General features: G+C 40.2%; 1 non-coding gene across 1 annotated transcript; it reads left to right on the plus strand.

Moving 5' to 3' along the window:
- The first annotated feature begins 22,220 nt into the window (after positions 1 to 22,220).
- On the plus strand, positions 22,221 to 22,293 carry TRNAF-GAA (transfer RNA phenylalanine (anticodon GAA)). Its single transcript has one exon. It is a non-coding gene; the product is annotated as a tRNA-Phe (tRNA).
- Positions 22,294 to 22,967: the final 674 nt, after the last annotated feature.

A 22,967-nucleotide genomic window follows, 5' to 3' on the forward strand; every position in this document is an offset into this window, starting at 1 on the left:
TGAAGTATGATCTCATTTTCATTCCCACGGCCCTTCTCCATCTAGTACAGAGTTGTCTTTTACAAAATTGTAGGAGAATGTGATCATTATTATATCCATGACTTTATCACTCCTGTGAATGCCTATTTATTCAGGGAACATACTAAGTTTTAAGTTTTGTACCACCTCATCTCATACTGCTATAGATAGGGCTTGATTAAGTAATCCTAACAGTCAGCTATCTCTATGATATAAACACAAATGTGTCTAACTATTAACCCCCCAGTCACAGAGAATATCTCATTCAAATCAATTCCTCCTTATCTTAACATTTAATTGGTCCAACAGTCATGAATCCAAGCACTGTATTAAGGCCAGGGACTACATTGTGAATTATTCACCCAAGGTTGGAGAGGCATTTCCTCCTTGCCATAAAAATGTAGATGATCTTTACTGAAACAAACATTTTCAATAAACCCAGAAGTTATTATTAAAATTTTAATATGTTTTATGTATTTACCTATATGTTTCTTTGTAAGCACAATTGATAACCTTGTTCTCTGGTACAGAGTTCAACAAGCAGACCCCTGAAAGGACAGTGCATGGTCATCCATAAACGATTATCCGTGGAAATATGCTCTTGACTCCTATGGATGAGAAGATCATGACTGGCTCTGAAGGATGCATTCTCTGATTTTCTTGGCTTCGCTTGTACACTCTAAAATCATGTTTCCCAGTAGGGAAGCTGTCTCAGCCTGTGTAGGGGTCAATAAAAACCTTTCTGTGAAGAGAGCATACTCCATATGTTTAAGTGTTATACCCAACATCTTGCCTGGTGATGCTCACATTATTTCCTATGTTAGTCTTTTCCATGTTAATTACAATTTACTAGTTATTTAGACCTAGTAGTTTTTCATGTTTTAGAAGTACACGTGTGTAATAAATAGATATTGATCTGTTTCGGAAGCATGCTAGCACTTATTTTCAGTGCTGTATATCGTCAAAAATATTTTGACATCACTGATTATATTTATCAATTTTCCTTAAATTTACATCTTATGTTTTCTTGGAATCCTCACACAAGCTTCATTTTCCTTCTTCCGACAAATTTGGAAACTTTAATTAAGTAGATGAACACACACTGAACACCTTGAACATCTAACATTTCCAGTTGCATTTATTCAATCTTTTAAATAATTTTATTCATTTCTTATGTTCAAAACAGATGATATATATTTGACATTAGAAGTGATTGGAAATCTAATTTCAAAATGGTAAAGTTAGGTACTGATCAGAAACGCTGAAATTCTTACCACTTAAAGCTACTTCTTTGTCACCATTGATAATTTACTCCTATGACTACCCATTCTTTGGCAATTACATAGAAATCACTTACCAGCACTCCCCACTTGAAACAAAAATATTAGGTATTCAATCACATATGTAGTACCATTTTTTTTTTTTTCAGCTCTGATAATCTTTTTACCATGGACCAGAAATGCCCTAGAATTTGTGCTCTTCTGAAAGAGGTAGATATCTCCAGTATCACTAGAATTACAAGTGTGTTTTTTGCTAAACATACTTATCAAGTATAAAAGTGCATATCAAAGCCCAGTACTGATTTATTGCAAGTAAAATGGTACAGTGAAATGCAACCTCAAAGATGACCTAATGCCAACTTTGGTGTTTTGCTAATAGAGAAAATGTGCCTCTAACAACTTAATGAACTTGCTAAAGTTTTCATAGCTACCTGGCAGTAAAGCTAGTATTTGACCAACTCCCTCAATTCCTAATTCAATATTCTTTCACTAAACCAGGCTGGAGAACAGAAAAATTTGAGAATAGCATGTAAAAATTACTTGGAAATATATATCACTTATAGTTTATTAACTTATTGTCTGAATTACTCAGTTACATGATTTTTTATCTCTCTCTATTGTTAGAGGCCTTTCTTGGTGGCTCAGTGGTAAAGAATCTGCCAGCAATGCAGGAGACCTGGGTTCGATCCCTGGGTCGGGAAGATCCCCTGGAAGAGCACATAGCCACCCACTCTGGTATTCTTGCCTAGAGAATGCCACGGACACGGGAGCCTGGCAGGCTGCGGTCTGTAGGTCGTCCAGTGTCAGACACGACTGGAGCGACTAGGCGGCAGTAGCATATTGTTAGAGGCTGGAAGGCTTCTCTTTATTTCACCTTGTATCATGGCCACATAAAACTCCATGATGTATACCCACAGCTGACTCATATCGATGTATGGCAAAAACCATCACAAATTGTAAATAATTATCCTCCAATTAAAATAAATAAACTTTAAAAAATTTAAAAAACTAAATATAGGGAACAATACAGTATCAATAAAATTCTAAGTAAAATCTTAAAAAAAAAACAAAAACTCCATAACTAAATTAGGACCACATAACAGTTTTGAAATTTTTTCATCATGATCATGAAACTTCTCCATTCTAAAATATATCCAGGATGTTTGCTATATTTTGGCTAGACGTGAAGCCTTCTGTTTATTATAAGGAATTTGGATAAAATTTGAGACTATAGATCTTTTCAGATTCACTGTCATTAGTCTCTCTACAGCCTAACATAAGCCTAGAAGAAAAGAACATTGGAGGGGAACAGAGTGGTGTCTGTCCTCCCCTCCAAAGACTGTTTAGAAACATCCTCTGTCCCGAGAAAAGGATATGGATTGATATTTATCAAATATCACATCTCTGAGGCGAGGCATTCTACAATGCCAGGCTCTATAATAGTATTAAGTACTAATAATGGTCTCATTGGGTAGCCTGCCTGTGGAATAGACTGGGCTTTTAATGGGCTCCTGTCTTTTTTTTTTTTCTTTTTTAGTAAATTTACTGGAAATTCAACTTATAGTAAACCAGGCTCATTTCTTTTTATAGTCCAAAAAAAAAAAAAAAAAATACAAAGGTGTGTCCCTAAGCTCACATTTCTGTAGGTTTAAATGAGTCTTTGTATCTAATTTTTATTGCACTGTGAACGTTATAGCAATTTTGGTTTCGGTATATAAACTGGAGCCTGGTTTATGCATAAAATTATGTGGCTCAATTTCCAAATACATTGCCCACCCAAGCATGATAATTAATTTTTTATTGAACAAAGCCCTAAATTATAGAGCATTAGCTGATTATGTGTAACCCAATGATGCTAGATGTCCAAGGGCAATTATAATAAAATATTAAAGCAACTTTATATCAAGAAAAAGATAAAAATATACAGCCACATACTCCTGATTCCGTTACTTCAGCTTTTTGCACATTAAAAATGTATTTAAGAGTTGCCAATTCAGTTGCTTCGATATGAAGTTACTTTAGTTTTGAGAAACTCCAAGATTCTCTGAAGTGCATTTGAAATCTTCGGAGGCCCCAAAAGTTGCTGCTGCTAAGCCTCATCTAAGCCAAGACAAGCTCTCGATCCTTTCTTCAATAATAAATTGAGACTCCTTGTTAGAAAATGTGCCACTGTGTAGCACTCAGACATAAACTATGTTGCAGACATCTCTCTTGAAAAAGGATAGAAATAAGTCGCTTAATAAAGTCTAAATCATTCCTTAGGTTAGCTAATAGAAGCACCCGTGGTTATAAAATTAATCAGTCCCTGCTATTACAGCAAATTGGTGAAGATTATATTGACACGTCTTCGTCTGCATGTCTCATCAGAGGTGTCCGTGCCATTTAGCTACGAAACCCTGGAGGCTTTCCTCCGCACAGAATCTTATAACACTTCAATTAAGGGACACCAAGCTGCCAGCCAGACAGCGGTGCATTTATTTCTTGATGACTCCTTAAGTTGTGCCACAGGCCTATCATTAAGAGAATATTTTTCACAGCAGGTTGCAAAGATCCTCTTGCCATTAAAAGGAATTGAAAAAGCATCAATTTGTTGTTTCCACCTAACACAGATATTTTTCATTGCTGGAACAGCCATTAAAAACAATCTGTTTTATTGCATTCTGAAAAGATCACATGAAGGACCCATAATGATTGATTTTAAGGATGACATTAGGATTAAAACTACTGTGAAAATGTAACATTTGAAATAAATATTTAGGAAAAACAAAGTCTCAAAAATGTGAGACTTTTCTTTCTGGTACCAAATTGGTAGTAGAAACGTATTGATACCTTGAATCAGAATGTGAAAATGCTACAAAGGGAGGCCTTTGAAGAGAGGATGAGGAAGAAAATCTCTGGAGGGGGATGTCTCAGAAGAATGACATGCCTTAAAAATTTAAGTGGAGTTTCTTTGAAAATCAGTAAATAAGAATGGAATGTTTGAAAGCATTGTAGATCAAATACTTCTTCAGGACAGCTGTTCGGGGATTTTTGTTTGGAGAGGAGGTTTAATGTCACTTCTACGCTGTAGAATATTGACTTAAAACACTACTTTTCAGTTACCAGAGTGGAAGAAGATACACGATTCTGGTTATGTATTTATATTAGAGCAGCCCCATGCCTACCTGAAGTTTCAGTTTGATATAGTGACTTGTTTCAAAACTTATTTTCTCAGTGCTGGAATTCATCACTACTTGAAACCAGCAATAACTTAATAAAAGGAAGATTTCTGTAGAGGAACTTCCTTAATGTTACTACTTAGAAGATTTTAGATGTCTTCCATAAGTTGTTTTTGGCAAAACCTTGAAAAAAAATTTAAATTATGCATTCTGTAAAGATTACAACAGTATGTTGAACTCATCTTCTAAAGAACAAGAACAAAACAACCTCATAGAGAAGGGCTTTATTAGGTCTTTCTGCTTTAAAATGCTGATCCGCTCTGATGTTAGTAAAGTTAGGGTGCCCCATGTTAAAACTGACCTTGTTGAAACCCACCAGGACCCCAGCACTCAACCAGGGTAATAGTAATTGTAGCGGACAGTGTGGTGTGCTGTCAGATCCCCCGCTTTAGGCCCGAGATACCCATTCCTTCTGACGTCAGCTGAATCCCTTTCTGGGGATTGTCCTGAGAAGGAGACAGCCGCTAAGTCCAAGACTACTGCTTCTGCCCCGGGACAGCTCTCCATTCAAAGACTAGTCCCTAAGGAGGGGATGTGAAGGTCTTGTCCTTCTGTAGCAACCCCAGGCAATTCTGGACCACTTAAGCTCAGAGCTCCATATGTAGGACTGGCAGAAGCCCTTGTTGTGAGAGCATCACTGTTGAAATCTCTCCACCCAGCCTCATCTCCCTCTCTGCATTGTGGGTGTTGACAACAGGGATGCTCCCTGACCAGCTTCCTCTATGCAAATGCAGTCCAGAAGAATCAACTTGAGACAATCGTGCCACATGTTTAATGCGCAACATTTGGTTGGTTAGTCTGAATAGGAGCAAAAAGTAGAAAATTATTGGAGGTACGGGGGAACCTCTTGAAAAACAAACACCCGTTGATACATTTGGAATACCTGGGACATTCAGAGCTTATTGCTTTTGTTTTATACTTGTTTGTAAAATATATCTCTTGAATTCTCTCTTTCCCCAGTCTCACTGACACCACCTTTACAATCTCTCCTGGCCTCCAGTTTTCCCCAAGTTCTATTCATTCATTTCTTCATAGCCGACAGAATTTTCTTTCAAAAAACTCATATCTGACATAACTTTGCAGTTTAAAGTTTTCTGATGCTTACACATTGTTTCAGGGTAAAATTAAGGGATTTATTCTTTAAAACCCTTGTCCCTGCATTTCTGTCACTTCACTGCCTGTAACATTCCTCCTCTGGAGACTAACCTTGAAGTTCTCAATATGACACTAGCACTTATTTACAGATTTTTTGAAAGTGTCACTGTTTCCAACATATAGCATGTCTGTCTGTAATTTAATATGTGTGTTTTATAACCTGGTGATCTGTCATGCTTTTCTCTACCTCCTTAGTTTAATAAACTGTTGATCCTGAAAAGACTCCTCAAATCTTCATTTCCCATTCAACTGTTCCCTGATTCTCCCATCAAAACAAAAGCTCTGTATTTTTCAGCTCTATTTGAAATTCATCTATCACAAAACGTATGCTTAATAGAATTGGTCATGTGTACATTTTTGGTACCCCCCTAAACATTGAATTTTTCAAGGGCTTGCCATTGAATGTATACTCTGGTGCTCAACTATGCCCATATTAAGTACTTAAATAAATAGATGAAGATGTCTTACCTTTGATTCTCTGCAAGGTAGAGCCTAAAGCAAGAACTTGGGTGTAGATGAAGTGAGCCTAGGAAGCAAGAACTAGGAAGCAAGAGTGAGCAGAGGGAGGAACGCAACAAGGAAGGGGGGAAATTCAGTAACGGTTTGACAGGTTGTGGATTTGGTCACCACTTGAGTAGTGGGTCAGACACTCTGGAAACTTTCTTAGGCTAATGTGGCAAACAACTTCCAAACTGTCCCTATGAAAGACAGGAAGACTGGGGGTGTTTATCCACTCACTCTCTCATGAGTCAGTTGCAAGTTCCACAATATTAACTTTCCCACACTTCCAGAATGTACCTGCACGGGAGCATTGAGCTCATGTTCTGAACTAGTAGTTTTAAGGGATCAACACTGGTTCTTGATTTAAAATGGTAAATATAACCAAATATATTTTCAGTGCAACTAAAAGTAAACCAAAGCTTATATTTAAGGCATGGATATTATTCCCTTCAGTGGAGTTTTCCTTAGTTTTGCCTGCCTCTTTTTGTTATCTTCTTCATTATCTCTTCTATGAATAATGGAATCCATGTGACTTTGGCACCCTGTTTATTTAACGTATGTGCAGAGTACATCATGCAAAATGCTCAAAATGTCAGCTGGATGACTCACAACCTGGAATCAAGATTGTTGAGAGAAATATCAACATGCAGATATGCAGATGATACCACTCTAATGGCAGAAAGTGAAGAGGAGCTAAAGAGACTGTTGATGAAGGTGAAAGAGAAGAGTGAAAAAGCTGGCTTAAAACTGAACATTCAAAAAACAAAGATCATGGCATCTAGTTCTCTCACTTCATGGCAAATAGATGAGGAAAAAGTGGGAACAATGACATATTTTCTTTTCTTGAGCTTCAAAATCACTGTGGATGGTGATGCAACCATGAAATTAAGAGACACTTGCTCCTTGGGAGAAAAGCTATGACCAACCTAGACAGCATGTTAAAAAGCAGAGAAATCACTTTGCCAGCAAAGGTCTATATAGTTAAAGCTATAGCTTTTCCAGTAGTCATGTATATAGGGGAGAAGTGGACCATAAAGAAAGAAGGCCAAGCACCATAGAACTGATGCTTTCAAACTGTGATGCTGGAGAAGGCTCTTGAGAGTCCCTTGGACAGCAAGGAGATCAAACCAGTCAGTCCTAAAGGAAATAAACCCTGAATATTCATCGGAAGGATTGATGCTGAAGCTCCAATACTTTGGCCACCTGATGTGAAGGGCTGACTCATTAGAAAATATCTTAATGCTGGGAAACATTGAGGGCAAGAGTAGAAGGGGACGACAGAGGATGGGATGGTTGGATGGCATCACTGACTCAATGGCCATGAGTTTGAGCAAGCTCCAGGAGACGATGAAAGACAGGGAAGTCTGGTGTGCTACAGCTCATGAGGTCAGAAAGAGTTGGACATGACTTAGCTACTGAGCAACAAAGAACAATGACCTTGGCAGTTTAAACACTCTAAGCCTCAGTTTTCTCATAGGTAATGAGCGGGCAAGAATCTGTTTCACAGAATCATTTTCTACCTATCCATTCATTCATTTATTAATTAAACAAATTTCTACTGAACGACTACTGTGTGCCAGTCACCACTGTATTTCGGGCTTTGGAAATAATGAAGAGTAAGAGCAAAACAAAGTAAAAAGAAAACAAAAATTCAGACTAACAAAAATTATTTCCCAGTCCTTGTCATAATGGATCTGATGAAGGAGAGACACTGAACAAAAAACCATACAAGCAAATACAATATAAAATTTTTATCCATGCCAGAAAGGAAACATACAGTTTCCACAAGAGTGTGTAATAAGAGTACATAATTTGACTGGTGTTTAGTCAGTGGCTCCATGGACTAACCATGACACTGGCTGTCAAATTATGACCTGCCTGAAGAATGCCGGGGGGTTGGTGACATGAAGTGTTGGGGTGGCGTGGGAGGAGAACACTGTAAGCAGAGGCTTTGAGGCGGAAGGGGAAGCATGATGTCAGCTTAATAATAAGGTGAGGTTGCTCACAACGAAGTGAGAGAGGAGGAGAGTTAGCGCAAAATAAGCCTACAGAGGTAACCAGGGACAGGACTCTGGAAGCCATCACGAGTGCGATGCAATCAGAGGCCTTCGAAAGCTTTTATGCTGAAGAGGTAAGTGATGTGAAATCCTCATGGAAGATTGCTCAAACTGTTATATATATATAACAGTTTAGTGAGAGCTGGAAGGCAAGAGGTGTGACCCTTAGCACCACTGTTCTATTGAAAGATACTGATGTCTTAAAGCAACCCACATTCTGAGTTTACTTAGAAAAACATGGATTTGAATTTGATTACCTTCTTCTTTTCTTCTTTTCTCCCATTTTCCATTCTTCTTCCTTTTCTTCCCTCAATTTTTCTCTATATTCTAATAACTGATGTTTATCATCTCTTAGTAGAACTTCATTAAGAGAACAAAGTTATGTTATTCATAACCAATGGCCCATCGCACTTCTCTGTCACACCCCTGGGTGATTTGTGCTGCTGAAAAGGCAAAAGGGGATACTGAGCCATTTTGCTCAGGATTTACGGGACAAGGAGAAGGAATCATGGTCTTCACGGTGTTGTTAGAAGTGAAGGAGCAGAGGTTAGGAATCATTTGGCAGATGAAATTATGTGTGAAGAGAGGTCAAGGGTGTTGGGTAAACTAGAAGAGGTGAATTGGAGATGGGAGTAACAGTGATTTATGGAAGAGATTTCTGGATATCAGAGCAGCAGACAAGGAACTAACATGTTCATTTCTAAAGAAGCCCAATACAGTACTTTCATGATAGAAGAAAGGAAAATACTAAGAAATTCAGGTAACAAATATGATGATAATTTTGATATGTTAAACTTGGGACATATGCATATACAATATGAATTTTAATTCTTTTTTGAGTTCTAATTCTTACAGAGAATTGTAATGATGGTGAATTAGAAATATTTTGAGAACTCCCAAACAAACAACAACAAAGGAAAAAAAAAACAAAAATGTGCTGAGGTAAATAGCACAAATCAAGGAAATTCCCAGGCAAAATGTGTACAGGAATAACCATCTTGATTCTTCATGGAAAAATCAAAGAACATTTTTCCTTATGGATAGTAACTCTGAGTTGATTAATGATGATGATACCACTCTGCATTTTGTTTCACTTCTCTTGAGGCACACTGTTACAACGATCTGCAATGTGTGCTCTGATGATTTTGACTTAAGTACATTGGTACCATTACTATAATCTAAGTAACACAGAGTTTCATTAGCCCTTGAAGTTTACTTGTGCCCCTGTTATAATCCTTTTCTTCCTCCACCCCCATCTCCTAGAGAGCAGTACTTTTTGTCACTATACATTCATTTATATTTCCTAGAATTTAATATGAATGGAGTCATGTAGTATAATTCTGGTTCTTTTATCCAACATAATTATCTCGAGATTCATCACATATCATCAGCTGATTCTATTTTATTGCTTAGCGGTAGTGGTAATACATGGTTTGAATAGACTTATCTTGGGTGGCCTCAGCCTGCGATGGTCTGGAGTGGGTTTTGGGTTCCCAGCCAGAGGCTGAAACCCGGCTGCTATCTGGTGCTTTCATTGCCACAATCCAGTCTCGTTCTCTGGCTGGGAACCCAAGCCCGGCTCCAAGCCATTGCACTGAGGCCACCCGAGATCACATCTGGTGCTGAAACCCAGAAATTCAGAAAGTCAAGGTAAACCCCTGGCTTCGCCCAGCCGTGGCCTGAGGCCCCTAGGGACTTTCCCTCCAGCCTTCTTTCTCTCCATCTCTTCACTTTCTTTTCAAGACCCGCAGGGCATAATCTGTCTGCTCCCAGCATTCTGGCTCCCTGCAACACTGGGGGTGGCGGGGGAATTTCCCAGGCCATGCAGAGTCAAATAATGCTTGGGTGAGAGCCGCTGCCCTCTGGAACATGGTGGAAACATGATTCCCAGTCATGCGGGGGCCCTCGGCGTCTCTGCCCCTCTCTCGCTCTTGTTCTCTCCCTCTCTCTGTTCTGTACGGAACCCTCCACCATGCTTCCTTTCCTACCTCACTGGCACAACAAGGCCTCCTTCTTACTTCTAATTTCCCCTCCCTTCTGGGGAATGGCTTCCTAGACATCACTCCTAAACCTCACCCCACCACTGTCAAACCCGGGGCTGCTGTCAGACAAAATGGTCAGACGATTTCCAATTCTACCTTAGCTGCCAGGAAGATGCAGCAAAGGATTTTGGGTTCTTCTGCTGTCTAGTCTCTCACCTCAATCTATGCCCAGAAATCTACTATGAGAATGTCTCTGCCTCCAGGCCCTCAGGCTTTGAAGACGGTGCCATCTTCTACCATGCCTGACTCCAAGGGTTCCTCTCCAAGGGTTCCTCTCCTATTTCCTCAAGGTTCCTCTCCAGTTTCTCCAAGGTTCCTCTTTGCATCCATGGGACCCCCTTCACTTTAGCCTTGCAGCCTCCACGCTGCTATGGACAGTCTATTGGACTGGCCACTACCCAGAAACCCGAGTTATAAACTTTGCAGATGCTCAGTCTCGAGGATCACTCCAGCTTGGGAAGACGTAGCATAGGACCTAGCCCTATAGACAAGGGATCCCACCTCAGGAAAGTCCTGGCAACCTGCCTGCATTGGTGGGCAGGAAAGCCCTTCTCCAGCCATGCCAGGCTGGGTACCTTGTGCAAAAGGTCACAAGGAGGACCAGAGACATCTGGCCAGAAATCAACGGTAGGGCAGAGGACACTTGAAATGCCATCAGGTTCAAAGGGAATTTGGCGGATGCCCTGAACCCCTTTGGGTTAAAGCCTCCTCATAAATTTTTCCAGGACACCAGGTTTCATTCTAGGAGTACTCTCTTATTCTCAGCTGCAGGTTACTCAGCATGGGAGGATCCTCTTCTAAGCCACAAGAAACATCTCTGGAGTGTATCTTTAAGAAGTGGAAATTCATTAAAATCGAAGTGTTTAAAAACGGAGACCTACTGCAACAGGCACCTACTGCAGCAATGCTTGGCCTTTGTATACAAAGCTGGGGAATGGAGAAAAATGGCTTGAAAACAGGTCTGTAAATTATAACACCATTCTGCAATTGGATCTTTATTGCCACAGAATGGAAAAGTGGAGTGAGATTCCCTGTGTTCAGGCTTTCATGGCCCTTTACTGAAATCCCGCTCTCGTAATTTAAAACTTGGAGAATGAGAAGTCCCTTCTGACATTCTGGATGATCCCCTCCTAGGATCTCCTGTCTCTAAGTGGTGAGGGGGAGGGGGTGCTGAGCTCCCCCTGCTCCTGGCAGTATTTCTACTTCTCCTGAGTCATCTACTTCTTCTGAGCTACCTTCTCCTCCTGACTCACCAACTTCTCCCGAGTCACCTGCTTCGGTCCCTTTGATCAATCCCAAATTCCACCTCTTTATTCCTGTCCATTCTCTACATTACCCAAAGGAACAGAGTCTAGTCCTTCTGGGGTAACTCGCAGTGGAGTCTCCTATCACTCAGGACCTGAGAAATAATGCCATTCTAGGGAAGCGTCAAATGGTGAAGGGATAATCAGGATACATATGCCCGTCTCTTTAACCGTCTTAGTGAAGTGAAAGTGAAAGTCACTCAGTCGTGTCCGACTCTTTGTGACTCCATGGACTGAGTCCATGGAGTTCTCCAGGCCAGAATACTGGAGTGGGTAGCCTTTCCATTCTCCAGGGGGTCTTCCCAACCCAGTGATCAAACCCAGGTCTCCCACATTGCACGAGAATTCTTTCCCAGCTGAGCCACAGGGAAGCCCTTACCCCAAGGCAAACAGAAATTGGTCAATTTCCTGAAGACCCTAGTAAGTTTCTTGAAGGGTTTCATGCCCCTCACCCCCCAGCCTTTGGTCTATTATTTAACTTGGAAGGATAGCTAAGTAGGTCTATCTACCTGCTGTATTCCTGAGAAAAACAGAGACTCTGGACAGTAGCTCACAGGTATGCTGACCAGCTTGCCAGAGATGAACCCAAACATTGTGCTATGGGTGAAGATGCCATCCCAACTCAGGAACCCTCATGGAATTATAATTCCTGGGAGGGAACAGAAACCAGGAGAAGTATGATTCAATGTGTATTATAAGGGATGAGAAACTATATTAAAAAATCTGGTTAAAGGAGGGACCCAGGAAGAAAAGGAAAATCCAGCTTTCACGGGTGGCTTGTGGAGGCATTTAGGAAATATACCGGTATAGATCCCTTCACTTCTGAAGGTCAGTCCCTGCTGGCACAGCACTTTATTAGACAGTCTGCCCCTGATATTAGGCGGAAACTCCAAAAGTTACAATTTGGCTCACAAACGCACATGCCCCAGCTCCTAGGTGTGGCCACTGGGGTATTAAATGTGCTGTACTATGCTTAGTTGTTGTCAGGTCTGACTGTTTGTGACCCCATGGACTGTAGCTCGCCAGGTTCTTCTGTCCATGGGGATTCTCCAGGCAAGAATGCTGGAGTGGGTTGCCATGTCCTCCTCCAGGGGCACTTCCTGACCCAGGAATTGAACTGGGATCTCCTGCATTGCAGGTGGATTCTTTACCAGCTGAGCTACAGGGAAGGGCATTACATAATTGAGACCAAACTCAGGAGGAAGAGAGAACGCAATGTGAGAAAAGACAGGCCAGGGCTAATGCACAGCTGATAGCTGTTGCTGTCAGCCATGCTTTGCAACCTCAGGACAGCCTAAGGGGTTCAAGAAAGTCGAACTGTCTGTCTGGAGGTGAAACCAACAAGGGGGAGTGCTACAAATGCAAGTTAACTGACTGCTGGGCCCGAGATTGCCATAAAGAGCCCACTGGGCCATGCCCAGCCTGCAAAGAAGCTGGTTATTAAAAGAGGGACTGCCCCAGTTTCAAAGGGAAGGGGGAGGCTCCTGCTCCCAAGATCTCCATGCTGGATGACTGATGCAAACCGAGGATTCTTGTGGCTCCCACCCAACGAGATATCTATCTCGATCGAGGAGCCCTGGGTAGTCCTTGAAGTGGCAGGTAAGAAAATGGATTTCTTAATTGATATGGGAGCCACTTACTCTGTCTGAATTTCTCATGCTGGACCTCTATCCTCCAAAATCTGTTCTGTGAATGGTGCTGATGGAAAGCCTCACACCCATTATTTCACCAGGCCTCTCACTCGCCAATTTGAGCAGCGGCTGATTTCACATGGCTTTCTAGTTGTACCTCAGTGTCCCATCCCTCTCCTTGCATGTGTGTTAGCCCCTCAGTCGTGTCTGACTCTTTGCAACCCCACGACCTGTAGCCCTCCAGGCTCCTCTGTCCATGGGATTCTCCAGGCAAGAATACTGGAGTGGGTTACCATTTCCTTCTCCAGGGGATCTTCCCAACTCAGGGATGCAACCCGGGTCTCCCGCATTGCAAATAGTGGGTCGTTGGCCATTTTTTAAATAGGGGGGCATTTGAACAGTAACTTGGTGATGGGGGAGGGAATCTCTAGCTCCCTGGGAAATCTCTCTCCTGGGAGGGACATTTTGAGCTCCCTCGGGGCCATCCTCTGTTTCGGAAACCTCTGGGAGCCCCTTGTTCAACTCTGACTAAGACAGACCAGCCAGAAGAGCAAGGTTCTATTCCTAGTCATATTCTACAAGCAGTAGATCCTTTAGTTTAGGACAAAGGAATTCCTCAATGGGCCATAAACACCCAACCTGTAAGAATTAGCCTTAGGCCAGAAATCGCCTATCCTGACAAGAGACTATGCTGTGAAGCTGGAAGAGAAGAAGGGTTTAGGACTTGTTGTGGATAAATCCCTAAGGCATGGCCTCTTGGTGCCCAGCCAGTCTCTGTGCCACACTCCGATTCTGCCAGTTGTTAAGCCAGATGGGGAATACAGGTTGGTACCAGATGGTAGGGCAGTGAACGATGTGGTGGCCCTTATACATCCCCTCGTGGTCAGTCCTTATAACACATGAACCCAAATCCCTGTGGACACTACATGGTTTTCTGTATCCATCTCTAGGATGCCTTTGTCTGCATCCCAGTTCATTCCTCTTCACAAGACCTGTTTGCCTTCGAGGGGACTCATCCTCACTCAGCCCTAACGCAGCAAGATACCTGGAGAGGGTTGTCTCAGGGGTTTTGGGACAGCCCACACCTGTTTGCCCAGGCGCTAGGAAAGGAACTAAGGGAAATACACCTGAAAGAAGGTGCTATTCCACAGTACATAGATGTTATTTTAACATGTAGACCCTCCATGGCCTCAGGTCAAAATACGACTGAAGTCCTTTATTTCCCTGGGGCTTGCAGTTACAGTCCAGTCTCTCAGAAAAAGGCACAAATCTCAAAGCAACAAGTTAAGTATCTGGGATATATTATAAACCGTGGAAATAGACAGTTATCTCCAGATAGAAAACTAGCTATATTAGGCCTAAGCACCCCAAAGACGAAGAAAGATTTCCATACCTTTTGGGGCCTGGCAGGATTTTGTAGACTTTGGATTCCAGGATTCAGACATATGGCTGAGCCCCTTTATTAAGCCACTAAAGGCCCAGATAGAGAACCATTACTTTGGAACGGGGAACATAGAAAGGCTTTTAATGATATCAAGCTGGCCCTCACTGGAGCCTCTGCTCTTGGTCTCCCCAGCTTGAAAAGCCTGCTCCTCTTGCATGTGGCTGAAAAGCAAGGGACAGCCTTGGGAGTCCTTATATAGAAGCTAGCGGAAGTTCCTCAGCCTATAGGATACACTTCCGAGCAAATAGACTCCGTGGGCCAAGGTTGGCCCAGCTGCCTCTGGGCAGTAGCTCCCACAGCTTTAGTGGTGGAAGAAGCTAATAAACTTACCTTTGGGGAGCCACTTGAAGTAGCCATACCCCTCATCAAGCACAAGGGATTCTAGAGATAACAGGCCACCATTGGGTAACTGGAGATCTCCCAATAGCAAGACTACAGATTTCCATCAGTGTGCCTATTATTGGGCATTTGGCTTGATTCCAAGCTTTATCTCTTACCAATAAAGCCTCTGTGAACTGGTGTACAGTCTTAGCGTAGACATATGTTTTCATTGCTCTTGGGTGAACACAGGAATGGAATGGCCAGATAACAAGGTAGGTATATAAGTGTTACTCCCTCAGCTGTGTCCAACTCTTTGTGACCCCAGAGACTGCAGCCAATTAGGCTCCTCTGTCCATGGGATTTCCCAGGCAAGAATACTGGAGTGGGTTGCCATTCTCTTCTCCAGGGGATCTTCCCAACCCAGGGATCAAACCCGGTGTATACTTAACTTGAAGCAAGCTTTCAGAATATTTCCCCGAATGACTGTACCATTTTACGTTCCCAAAAATAGTTTAACAAAAATTACAGAGGTTGGCATTGCCTTACACAAGCTTAACAACAACGCTGAAAGGAAAGTTCAGCACTCCTTTCCCCATTATACATGAAGAAAGCTAAGCTCAGGAATGTTAAATAAACCACTAGTGATCAGAGTAAGTGAATGGAAGAGTTGGAATTCAAACTTGTACCTGATTGTGCCAGAATGGTTTTTTCAGAATGCTTGGGGGGAGTTTTTTTTTTTTGTTTTTAATAAACTAAGGACAAGCTCTTGCTTTAAATAAGTGTGGTTCTCATCCACTGAGCTGCTAGCTCCTGCTTGACTTGTATAAATGGAGAGAATGGAAAATTATTTTAGCTCAAGTGATGGCTCATCAGCCAGACAAGGTCAAGGTATAGCTTTATATGGTTGACTGGAATTCAAACTTGTGACCTGCCATCAGTTGGAGAAGAGATATATAAGACCCTCTGATAAATGAACAATCTTATTAATTTAAGAAGGCAGTTCCAATTCAAATGAAGTGCTACTTAAATCAGAAACCATAGCCATGCTTTCATTGGTTTAATGCCTTTTTCTTTTTAATGTTGATTTTGTTTCAAAGGACAAATAAAGATGCAAGGACTGGAAAGAAAAAAAAAAAAAAAGAAAGAAAGAAATATAAAACCAGGTGGGAAACAAAGAAAAAAAGGACAAAGCACCTGGAGGAGATTAATGGACGGAAATACATTCTCTTTGTTTCCATTTTTAATAAGACAAATGCATTATGTAAAATTTTAAATGTGAGAACTGTACATAGATGTATGAAACACAACTGCAAGAGGTTCTTGTGGTTTTTGATGCTACTGTTGGCACTGTTTCTCCAGCTGCTGACGGGCACTTTGGTTTCTGTAATGGTTATTCTCAGCGCTAGCCTCTGCAGTAACCCAATATCCAGGACAGACAATGATGAACTCACTGCTTCTGCCGTGGGGACATAACATTTTAGTACTGAGATTAAAACAAACAGAAAACTAGCTCTTTTCTCTTTCTGGAAGAATAGGGCATGAGTGCGGTCTGTATTTAGGAGCAGTTGGTGCGTGAAGGTCTAAAAACTCAACACCAGAATCATATTTCTCAAAGACTTTCATTCCTCACCATCTGCTGTCATCAATGACAATAGTTTCTTAACTAAATTAGCAAATACAAATATAAAACACAGACTTAAATTTAGTTTTTCAGATAAAAAAATACTTTTAGTATGATAATGTCCCATCCAGTATTTGGGACACACTTATACACTTTTTTAAAAAATGGACTTCCCAAGTGACACTAGCGGTAAAGAACCTGCATGCCGATGCAGATGTAAGAGACCAGGGGTTTGATCTCTGAGTCAGGGAGTTCTTCTGGAGGAGGGCATGTCACTCCACTCCAGTATTATTGCCTAGAGAATCCCACGGACACAGGAGCCTGGTAGGCTACGGTCCAGGGTCACACAGAGTTGGACACGACTGAAGTGACTTAGCATACATGCATTCTAAAATTATTTGTGTTTTTTTTCCAAAATTCAAAATTAATAGATTGTCCTGTATTTTTATTTGGCAACTCTGTTGCTAACAGACTTCCTCCTGCTTTACTCTGATTTCCCTCATTGCAGTGCCAGAAAAATGGGATAGCAAAATTTATTGAAGAAGTGAAATATCTAAGTTAATAAGAATCATTAGATGGAAACACTTCTGTGCATTCTTTCAATCATTCAAAAACAGTGAATTGTAGTGTCATCTATTCACATGACATAATATCAATACTTAACACGATAATCTCAATAAATACCTGAAAAGTCATTTTGTGAAATTTAGCACACTCATTCTTCATAAAGACACTGAAATAATACCGATGAAAGGTCAGTATTCAATGTAATAAATAATCTAATATTTAGTAACTAACATTCTTGACCTCTTTCTATGTGTCACGGCAGTAAGGGAGACACGTAGAAAGTATTAAATTTTACCTTATTTAAAACCTTACCTCACAATTAAGGTGTTAAATATTATCTTATTTAATCCTCACAACAATGAGAAACCAAACCTTGTGAGGCAGAAAAAATAATAATTATTCCCATAATCATTTTTCATGGGAAGACTCAAATAGAGAAATTAAGCAATTTGTCTCAAAGCACACAGCCGTAATTTATGGAACTAGGCAGTCCAGCCTCAGAGCCCATACCCCATACACTATTCTGCCATTCTTCATAGCAGCAGTAATAAATGTGCATTGTTTAGGAATAAGGCAAATAAAAGATATTCAGGACTCACACTATTAAAAGCAGCTGAACGACTAGATATATGCCTTGTGTTTTATTAAAAGGCAATGCTTGTAACATCTCAGTTCTTCCCAAATAAATATATGACTAGAATTCCCTCAGATTTCAAATCATGTTTTTGAGGAAGTTGGCAAAATAGTCTAAGATTAATCTGTAAGAATGCATTAGAAAAAATATTTGAGGGAGTTGCCTGGTGGCCTAGTGGTTAGGACTTAACTCTGGGCCTTCACTGTCGAGGCCTGAAGTTCAGTCCCTCATCAGAGTATTGAGATCCCACAGGCCCGTAAGTGGTATAGAGTGGCCAAAAAAAAAAAAAAAAGAAAGAAAAAAGTTGTTGAGTAAAGGGGAATAAGTAGAGAGAGTTTGTTTAGATACAATAGGAAGAGTAAATATTATAAAGATACCGATTTTTCCCAAATAAATCTTTACATTTAATATATTTCCAGTAAACTGCAAACAGGTTTGTGTGCATGTAAAGAAATGTTTAAGCCAATGTTAAAATTATGTGACTGGGATTAGTGGTGGCTTAGTCAGTAAAGAATCCTCTTGCAATGCAGGAGACCTGGGTTCGATCCCTGGGTTGGGAAGATCCCCTGGAGGAAGGCATGGCAACCCACTCCAGTATTCTTGCCTGGAGAATCCCCATGGTCAGAGGAGCCTGGTGGGCTACAGTCCATGGGTGTTGCAAAGAATTGGACATAATTGAGCAACTAGGCACAGCACAGCACAAAATTATATGACTGGGATTAGTTAATGAAGTATCTTTCACTTCATTCAATAATTTTGCATATCTAAAATATAAGAGCTTACTCTTTTTAAAAAATGTAACTAGCCAACTAAAATATAAGAGCTTACTCTTTTTAAAAAATGTAACTAGCCACCACTATACCATTTTACCTATCTTAATATTGTCAAATACTCACTTAATGTTCAAATTTCCAATTGTTTCATAAATGTTTTTATTGACTCAGGGTTGAAATAAAGCCCATGCATTGCAATTGGTATAAAGTCTATATGTTTCCTCCCACCCCTCAATCTACTGTTTTTCTTTTTACAATTTAATTGTAGAAGAAGTCAGGATGTTTGTCTTGTAAACTTCTTACAGTGTACGCTGTATCTCATAGTTTACATCTTCCTCTGCCTTCTGTTTTTCCTGAAAACTGTTATATGTAGAGACTTGATAAAACTCAAGTACCATTTTATTTTGCTTTTTGACCAGGCACTTACATGGCATTCTTCTACCCAATGCCTCTCTCTTTGAAATATTAGCAGTCATTGTTCATCAATGACTAGATCATTAATAAAGAAGAGATTAAAAAATGGTGATACTCTAATGCTATGATAATAATTCTTCTACATTATTAGTTAGAATCCTTCTATAAAAAGAAACATTTCTTCACTTATTATTTAATTATCCAGAGTACAGTTTGAAAAGGCAGGAAAAATGCTGATTATTTTAGCTAATATACATTTGATAAATAGTAACAAAGTGAAAAACTCATTCTCTTGTGTGTGAAGATATATTTTCAAGTATAATAATAAATACAGTCTGGTATTGGCACAGACATACAAGGGGCAAAGCAGCAAAATGACTTAGGTCCACAATAAATATTTATCAAACTTCTGAAATTCTTTATTGAATTAACTGGCAACCAGATGAAGAATCAGAGCAATATCAGCAATCCAGAAACCTCTATCTTGGTTCCTTTCGATCACTACCCTTTCTGAAAGAGTCTGATGTCTAAGAGCTCCCTGTATTACACTTCAAATAAATGGAATCATATGGTAAGTACTCCATAGTATTTGGCTTCTTTTGTTCAATATTATATTTATAAAATCCAATCATGTTGTTGTATCCAGTTATAAATCATTTGTTCTTATGGTCTGTATAATCTGCTATTTTTGTAAGCACTGTTCCGATGCTGAACATAGAGCAGATTAAAACAAATTGTGTCTCTGCTTTACTGGAGCTTACATTCTGGTGAATAAAATCCATGAAGATGTTTGTCTATATATATATATATATATATATATATATATATATGTATACATATATGCTATTTGGTTGATTCAGTTGTGTCTGACTCTGTGCAACCCTATGGACTGCAGCCTGCCAGACCCCTCTGTCCATGGGATTCTTTAGGCAACAGTACTAAAGTGGGTTGCCATGCCCTTCTCCAGGGGATCTTCCTGACCTAGGGATCAAACCTGGGTCTCCTGCTTTGCAGGCATATTCGTTACCACTGAGCCACCAGGGAAGCCCATATTATATAAGAGCTGCATATATGCAATGGTTGGGATGTTGAATTCATGAGGCCGAGATAATTTGTTTCCATTTGGAAACCAAAAATAGAACTCTGTTTTATGTCATACACACAAAAATAATTCAAGGATATTTAAAGCCAAATCTTTTATAAGAATAATATTAACTTATTAATTATGAATATTTATTAAATATTTACTTATACCAAGCACTTTTCTAGGTATTAGGGATACATTAGTAAAAATAACGTACAAAAATCCCTGCTCTTATGAAGCATGCATTTAATGTGGTAAGACAGACAATAAAAACATAAACAAATAAATTATATATTAGAAAATTATAAGTGCTCTGGAGAAAAGCAAAGGCAGTGGGAGTAGGGGGTGGGTAAAGAGTGTCTACAGAGAAAGGGATAGGATTGTAATTCTCGACAGGATAGCAGGGAATATAGCAGAAAATTCTTTGTAAGCGTAGAGTAGGAAGGATTTATGAAATAAGATTTAAAAAACCTAAATCAGAAAAGAAATGTTTGATTAATCTGACTATAGTAGAGGAGAAATGTTTACGCCTTAAAAGCAAAATAAAATTAAAAAGAAAATGAGAAGATATTTGCAATCCATATAATCACCCCAAGGACTAATATCCAGAATAGAATCAAAAGCAATTCTACAAATTAATAAGAAAAATCTGACCAACTACCAGGAAAAATATTGATAAAGGATATAAATATGCAATTCACAGGAGAAGAAACCCAAATTATGACTAAACCTTTGGGGGGAAAAGTGCTGAATATCAAGAAAAATGTGAATTCAACTTACAATGATTTCTAATTTAGTACAGTAAGTCCAAACACGTTCCATTCCTAAAGCACGTTTGTAAGTTCAATTTGCTTTTAAGTCCAACAAACTAACACAATCAGATGCATTGTTCTATACTGCAATAGGTTTATAATACTTTTCACACAAATAATACATAAAAAAACAAACACAAAAGTAAAGAAAGCATTCTTGATCTTACAGTACATCCCCTTGAAAACCCCAGTAGTACAGTAGTGGAGCTGGCAGGCAGGGGCTGGTATCAAGCGAGCAGCCGAGAAGAGCTACTGACTGGAGGCGGGAGTGGAGGCAGGAGATACTAGAACTGAAGGGTCACCAGCAATGGGAAACAGAGGGCAAGCTGCAGTTTCACTCATGCCTCACGTTAATGGCACAGGTTCTGGTTCCTTGCTGGATTCAATTCTATCTTCAGTTCAGTTCAGCTCAGTTCAGTCGCTCAGTTGCATCCAACTCTTTGCGACCCCATGGACTGCAGCAGGCCAGGCCTCCCTGTCCATCACCAACTCCCGGAGTTTACTCAAACTCATGTCCATTGAGTCGGTGATGCCATCCAACCATCTCATCCTCTGTCGTCCCCTTCTCCTCCTGCCTTCAGTCTTTCCCAGCATCAGGGTCTTTTCAAATGAGTCAGCTCTTCGCATCAAGTTGAAAACACGATCCAGTGATGTTTGGGTAGTAGCTCTTTTTTTATCTTGTTCTAGATGACACAGTACCACTGGATTCCATTCTGAGTGGCTGCTGCAACCTTCATGTACCAGATCCTGTACCTCAAAACCTCACAGTGCCTCCTCAAATAAAGAACATTCCCTTGCCGTTTCCTGCATCCTGAATCTCTTTGGTTCTTCAGCTTTATCTTCTTCCTCTTGCCTCTCTTTGTCCTTTCTCTGGACTTTCAATTCCATCGGGTCTTTGTAAGGAAGCTCCTTGGGTTGCACGGAACGGAGTTCACACAGTGGCCCTCTTGCAGACTTACCTACATCTTCTCACTGAGGGTCACTAAGTCGCTGAAGACTTCTTCGGACTCCTCAGTAAATATAAGCCTTTGTCTCCAAGTTTTGAGGCCTTAGAAGATAAAAAAAGAAAAAAAAATAAGGGGGGAAAATGTGAACTGAGGAAACTTGAAATGCTACCCAGCCAAGTTGTTGTCTGATTACTTAAGAAAAAGAAATCCAATTTTTGGATGACCCAGGACCCTTGTTTCCTATTTTCCTTCTTGATGCGTAATTAATACTCATTTCAACTCAATGCTTACTGATATTCCATCAGAAGTGATGTAATTCACTTTCGTCAAAAATGGTTGCTCTTTAAAACTGATGTAAAAATGAATCATCTTGTATGTAACGGGTATGTGATGGGTGGCTGAAATAGCTCAGTTGGGAGAGTGTTAGACTGAAGATCTAAAGGTCCCTGGTTCAATCCCAGGTTTTGGCAACTGTTTCTGACCCTTTGGGCTTCTTTGATAGCTCAATTGGTAAAGAATCTGCCTTCTATATAGGAGATCCACTGACCCAGATTCCTGGGTCAGGAAGATCCCCTGGAGAAGGGATAGGCTACCCACTCCAGTATTCTTGGGCTTCCCTTGTGGCTCAGCTGATAAAGAATCCACCTGCAACGTGGGAGACCTGGGTTTGATCCCTGGGTTAGGAGGATCCCCTAAGGGAAAGGCAACCCACTCCAGTAATCTGGCCTAGAGACTTCCATGGACTGTACAGTACATGGGGTCACAAAGAGTCAGACATGATTGAGCAGCTTTCACTTTCCCTTTCTGTATGTGATGTCAAAGTGAGCTTTCGAAAATACAGATCGGATCACTACACCCCCATGTGCATTCTGAATTCCAGTTTTAATAACCAATGTGCTTTTCTGCAAACAGAAGATTCCCTTGTAATGAATACAATTTGCTCCCTCTACATGTTTTATGAAACAAATATTTATTGAGCACCTATAATGTTATATGAGCACCTAGGTTCCAGGCACTGAGGTTTTATATATGAATAAAAAATAAATTTTCTGTTTTTATGGAGATTAAATTTAAGTGAAAGAAAATAGACAAGAAGCTGAAAAAATATATAACATGTTAATATATCCAGTGTTCTGAAGGCATT

The sequence above is a fragment of the Odocoileus virginianus genome, chromosome 15, assembly GCF_023699985.2.
Source record: "Odocoileus virginianus isolate 20LAN1187 ecotype Illinois chromosome 15, Ovbor_1.2, whole genome shotgun sequence".
Taxonomy (NCBI): Eukaryota; Metazoa; Chordata; class Mammalia; order Artiodactyla; family Cervidae; genus Odocoileus; species Odocoileus virginianus.